We start from the raw sequence: 6302 nt of genomic DNA, 5'->3' as shown, positions 1-6302 counted from the left end.
CTAGCCGGCTTCCCTGGCACTTCAGAAAAATTATAGGCCGATCGAGCCTTCAAGCATCCAAGATGTGGGGCCGCCTTCCCCCAGCTGGCTACCTCTCAGGCTGGCTCCACAAAGGCGGCCCAGCCCTAAAATCCTCGTGAAGAAAACCATGAGAGGGACGGCTCCAAGAAGCCGGCCACGAGAAGGCCGACTCCAAGAAGCCGCCCCCAGCAGGCGGCCAAGATCGTGCCCTCAGAGTCTGCACCCATATAACGGTGATGAGACAGGGCGTGGCAACAGTGAAGCCCGCCACCCCCGAATCCTGGGACACGCATGGCCACAGTGTGTCGTACGGGGCGTCCATCACCCGTCCGGTGCGGCATTGTTTCCATGTTGACCATGATGTCACCCACGGCGAGCTGTCAGTACGACCCGTGGGTGGCGGGCCCCCTCAGTCAGGGAGATGCCTAAAGGCGGCCAGGCCTCCCCCAGTCGGCCTGAGGTATGGCCGACTCCCCTTTGCCGGCTAGTTCACTCCCTCGAAGGAGGCACCCCATTAAGGAGATAAGACGGGCTAAGGCTACAGTGATAAGTCGCTAGGCGGCAGCACTGTAGCCATGCTTACCACGACAAAGCCCTCGTCACCAGAGGCGAGGCGACAGTAACCAGCCTCCGACAAGACCGCCGAGCGGTGGGACCGGCCTGTCGACCAGAAGGCCGGCAGCCGGCGGGGTCTACCAGTCAGCGGACCCCACCGGCCGGCAGAGAAGCCGACGAGCGTAGACACAGACGGCTAGGGCCCAAGCCCAGCCGGATTACCATTGTACCCCTGGGGGGTAGGCCTATATAAACCCCCAGGGCACCCATGCAGGGGGATCCTTTTTAGAGTTTTTAGACACCACATTGAGAGGGGAAGCGAGCTAGCCTTGCCTCTCTTCTCCCTCTCACCGAACAACTCAAGGAGCCTCTTATAGCTACTTGTCGATCTAGTGACCATGCGGAGACCCCACAGAGCAGCAGTAGGGGTGTTATCTCCACGGAGAGTCCTGAAGCTGGGTAAGATCCGCCGGCGTGCATGTCTTCGCCTTATCCCGTTTCCAGGCACCGGCGATGTTTTATTGGCTCCCACAATGATAAGCCTCCCATTGGCATATGTCGCACCAACCACCCGACAATAAAGGACTGCGTGGAAGAAGGTAAGGCGGAGGTCAACTACAGTCACACAAATGATCAGCTGGCGGACATCCTAGCCAAGGCTTTGGGTCGAGAGAAGTTCTTGGAGAGGCGAAGGGTCGGTGTCCGAGCTGTGATGCGGCCACGTCGTGTTTAGGGGGGTGATTGTTAGAATTAAACACGAACTTTGCATGGAACGTGCACGTGGTCAAGTAGGAGTAAAATCCATGTACGAGTATGTCCAGTTAATGCATGTATAGGTGGACGAGTTGGACTAGAGTTGTTGTCCGAGTAGGTTAGCTTGTAGTCTATCTTAGGCATATTTATATGCGTGTAACCTAGCTTGTAAACCACATCGTGGATTTGTGAAGTTAAGTACAGATCAAACAGGAGCGATACGCTCCTGCGGCAATACCCAGCTCCGCGTGAGTGTGTTTCGCCTCCGGCCGGCTGGCCGTTGTATGCGAGTGGAGTACTATTTTTTTTCCTGAATACGCAAGTTGCGTATCATTCCATTGATAGGTTGGGAGAGAGTACAAGGGTGAGCGTCGTAGGCCTCGTATACATGAGATGGCGGGCCTAGGCGCTAGATGAGCAGCGAGGGAGGGAGGATGCTCAGCCTCATAGATTACATCTTTATGTTACAGAAACGATCCTATCGAGCCCTTTGACGCCGGCTCTTGCCCAGAGTTTCGCCTCCTGTTTTATGTCCTCGACAAGTTTGTTGTAGGAGGGTGCAACATTGTCGAAGAGAGCTGCATTGTGATGCTTCCAAAGTGCCCAAGAGGTGAGGATGATGATGGAGTTCGTCCCTTTGTGGAGGCAGGCTGGCGTACTGGCCGTCGTTGCCATCCACCAGTCGAAGAAGCTGGAAGCGCCATCAGGGGGAAGGGCGGGAATGCGGCACCATGCCATGATGTCATGCCAAATGATGCGCGAGAAGACGCAGCCGACGAGAAGGTGGTGCAGTGTCTCGTTTTCTTGGCTGCACAACTTGCAAATGGGGTCATGGGGAAGGTTGTGGCACGCTCTCCGGTCGACGGTCCAGCATCTATTGAGAGAGGCAAGCCATAGGAAGATCTTCGCATTGGAAGGAGCCCAAGTTTTCCAGATGGGGCGCCAGAATGGTGCGGTGGTGGCGCCGATGAACAACGTGTGGTAGGCTGAACGTGCGGAGTAGCTCCCATCGGCCGTCCATTTCCAGGAGAGCTTGCCGGGCTCGCTGGAGAGTTGTATAGTTTGGAGCAGCCTCCATAGCTCGACATATTCAATGACCGCGCGAGGGTGTAAGGTGCCATGGATGTTGGTAATCCAGCCTCTGTTGTTGAGAGCATCACTGACAAGGCGTTGGCTTCGTCGACGCCTCGGGATGAGGGCAGAAAGGGTGGGAGCAATCTCGGGGATGGAGCGCCCATTGAGCCAGTGATCCTGCCAGAACTTGCAGGTGTTGCCATTGCCGATGATCTAGGTCATAAAGCACGGAAGAGCACAAAGGCCTCATGATCGGTCGGGAGGTGGAGATGCTTCCGGGAGCGGTCAGGGTCGGTTCGCTGCAGCCAAAGCCACCTGGTGCGGAGGGCGACGCCGGTACGGTGCAGATTGCGAATCCCCAGTCCACCAAGCGTGATGGGATGACACACCTTCTGCCAAGAGATGATGTAGCAGCCAGCATGGGCATCCCTATTGCCGTGCCAAAGAAAAACTCGAATGAGCCTGTTAACCTTCCTGAGGATCGCTGGGTGGAGCGCTAGCGCTAGCAGGATATGCACATGCATGGCGGTGAGGACATGTCTAACAAGAGCAAGCCGCTGGCCTCAGGACAACAGAGAGGCTTTCCAGGTGGCGAGCTTCATGGTAAGCTTGTCGACAAGTGGAAGGAGGGTGGAGGCCGGCACTTTGCGAGTTGAGAGCCGTAGCCCTAGGTATTTGATGGGAAATTCCGCCAGCGGGCAGGAGAGGGAGGCGCCAATGGTGGCGCGGTGGTTGTCGCCGCATCTGATGGGTGAAGCGGAACACTTGAGGAAGTTGGTTCGAAGACCCGAGGCGTTGCCAAAAGTATCGAGCAGCATTGTAGTACTAGTTGATGTACGTATTGATGACGGTAGCTGAGGTTGACTAGCTACACTAATATGCGGGTGTTGCTGGCATTGTATTACTGTGTGTCTTGACGTAAAGCACTTCGTCGAGTTCGTTAGTGTTGGTTCGCTTCGTCGTCGTTCTTCGTCGGTTGTTGCCGTCACCGGAAAGTACTCGACGGTGGGTCTGGGCCAACATTCTCAACAAGGCTACTGCCCAAGAAAAGCTATGTTGAATGTGCAGATGTTGCATGTACGTATATAGGTCTGGGTTTTGTATATTGCACCCGTCACGTCTCTCTCCCCTTGTATGTATCTTGGGAGACAAAAGGCAACCAGTGCACCCCTTGTATCTATATATGTGCCTAGTGCACGATCAATGAAATTATTGATGCACACAATCTCTTTCTTCCAAACTAACATGGTATCAGATAGCAAGTCGATCTCCTAGGCTTCCACCGCCGCCGCCTCTAGCCGCCGCTGCCGCACCATGCCACCGCTGCACCTCCCTGCCGCTGCCCTCTCCCTATAGTTGCGCCCTACTCCCTCAACCCCAACCCTAAATCTAATGCCGCCGCGCCGCCGCCACTCTCCCTACAGCCACGCCCTATCCCCTTCCCCCAACCCTACCCTCACGCGGTCGCGCCGCCACCACTCTTCTCAGTTGCTGCGCCGCCGCCTCTCTTCCCACACCAGCCGTCGCTTTCCTGACAATCACCATATCCTCCCATTCCTTCATGCCAGTGCCACGGCCCCCGGTGCCGAGCCTCCTCGGCTCTCGCCCGGCAGGCAATCAGGCATACCTTGCTGCCCCGACTAGCGCTGGATACGGGGCGTCACCTGCCCCGTCATTGGCTGGCAGTTACGCGGCCTTGCCTGCTCCGCTGATGGCTGACGGCTATGCCACTGCCCCTGTTCTGGTCTATGGTGGCCTCACTGCCCCATCGGTCTATGGTGGCAGTGGAGACTGGTACATGGACTCGGGCGCCACCGCCCACATGACATATCACCCCGGTAACCTAACCTTCTCCACTCTGATTCATACTCGCACTCGCATCACCATTCGTAACGGTGCCTCTTTACCTATCACCCATATTGGCCGTACATCTTTTCCTTCCACATCCACGCCAGTCACCATGTCTAACATTCTTGTTTCTCCTAATTTAGTCACGAACCCTGTTCTATTTGTCGTCTTGCTCGTGAGAATCCAATTATCGTTCAATTTTATGACTATGGGTTTTCCGTGAAAAACGCCCACACCTGGTTGGTTCTTCACCGATGTGATAGTCCTGATGAGCTCTACCCGGTGCACTCCTCTGCCACCACCTCCACCACTCCTATCGCCCTCGCCGCCAGCATCGATCTCTGGCATGCTTCTCTGGGACACCCCAATTCCATTGTTCCCCATCACATTCTTAAAGAGTTTTTCATTCTCATGTAATAAAGTCGACGACCATACTTGTGAGGCTTGCCGTCTTGGCAAGCATGTTCGTATTCCCTTTAGTGCGTCCACAACTATTTCCACTTTTCCATTTCAATTACTTCATAGTGATGTTTGGACATCTCGGTTGCAAGCAACACGGGCTACCTCTACTACTTGGTGGATTTAGATGATTTTTCTCATTACGTGTGGACTTTTCCTCTTTGTCGCAAATCCAATGCTCTTGCCACACTCATCGCATTTTATTCCTATGTCACCACACAGTTTGCTCGCCCCATTCTTGCACTCCAAACAGATAACCGAAAATAATTCGACAGTGTTGCCGTTCGCAACCTTCTTGCTTTTCACGGCACCATTTTCCGCCTAACTTGCTGCTACCTCTTGAGCACTGTGTTGGATTTCCTTGAAGAGGAAAGGATGATGCAGCAAAGTAGCGTAAGTATTTCCCTTAGTTTTTGAGAACCAAGGTATCAATCCAGTAGGAGGCTGCGCGCGAGTCCCTCGTACCTAAACAAAACAAATAACTCCTCGCGACCAACGTGATAAGGGGTTGTCAATCCCTTCACGGTCACTTACGAGAGTGAGATCTGATAAGATAATTTTTTTGGTATTTTTGTGATAAAGATGCAAAGTAAAATAAAAGCAAAGTAAAAGCAAAGGAAATAACTAAGTATTGGAAGATTAATATGATGAATATAGACCTGGGGGGCCATAGGTTTCACTAGTGGCTTCTCTCAAGAGCATAAGTATTTTATGGTGGGTGAACGAATTACTGTTGAGCAATTGACAGAATTGAGCATAGTTATGAGAATATCTAGGTATGATCATGTATATAGGCATCACGTCCGAGACAAGTAGACCGACTCCTGCCTACATCTACTACTATTACTCCACTCATCGACCGCTATCCAGCATGCATCTAGAGTATTAAGTTCATGAAAACACAGTAACGCCTTAAGCAAGATGACATGATGTAGAGGGATAAATTCATGCAATATGATAAAAACCCCATCTTGTTATCCTCGATGGCAACAATAGAATACGTGCCTTGCTGCCCCTACTGTCACTGGGAAAGGACAACGCAAGATTGAACCCAAAGCTAAGCACTTCTCCCATTGCAAGAAAGATCAATCTAGTAGGCCAAACCAAAATGATAATTCGAAGACACTTGCAAAGATAACCAATCATACATAAAAGAATTCAGAGAGGATTCAAATATTGTTCATAGATAATCTTGATCATAAACCCACAATTCATCGGTGTCAACAAACACACCGCAAAAATAAGATTACATCGAATAGATCTCCACAAGAGAGGGGAGAACATTGTATTGAGATCCAAAAAGAGAGAAGAAGCCATCTAGCTAATAACTATGGACCCGAAGGTCTGAGGTAAACTACTCACACTTCATCGGAGAGGCTATGGTGTTGATGTAGAAGCCCTCCGTGATGGATGCCCCCTCCGACGGAGCTCCGGAACAGGCCCCAAGATGGGATCTCGTGGATACAGAAAGTTGCAGCGGTGGAATTAGGTTTTTGGCTCCGTATCTGATTGTTTGGGGGTACGTAGGTATATCTAGGAGGAAGAAGTACGTCGGTGGAGCAATAGGGGGCCCACAAGGGTGGAGGTCGCGC

This window comes from Triticum dicoccoides, chromosome 6A (assembly GCF_002162155.2).
Source record: "Triticum dicoccoides isolate Atlit2015 ecotype Zavitan chromosome 6A, WEW_v2.0, whole genome shotgun sequence".
NCBI lineage: Eukaryota > Viridiplantae > Streptophyta > Magnoliopsida > Poales > Poaceae > Triticum > Triticum dicoccoides.
The sequence above is the reverse complement of the archived record's forward strand: the minus strand, read 5'-3'. Positions refer to the sequence as shown.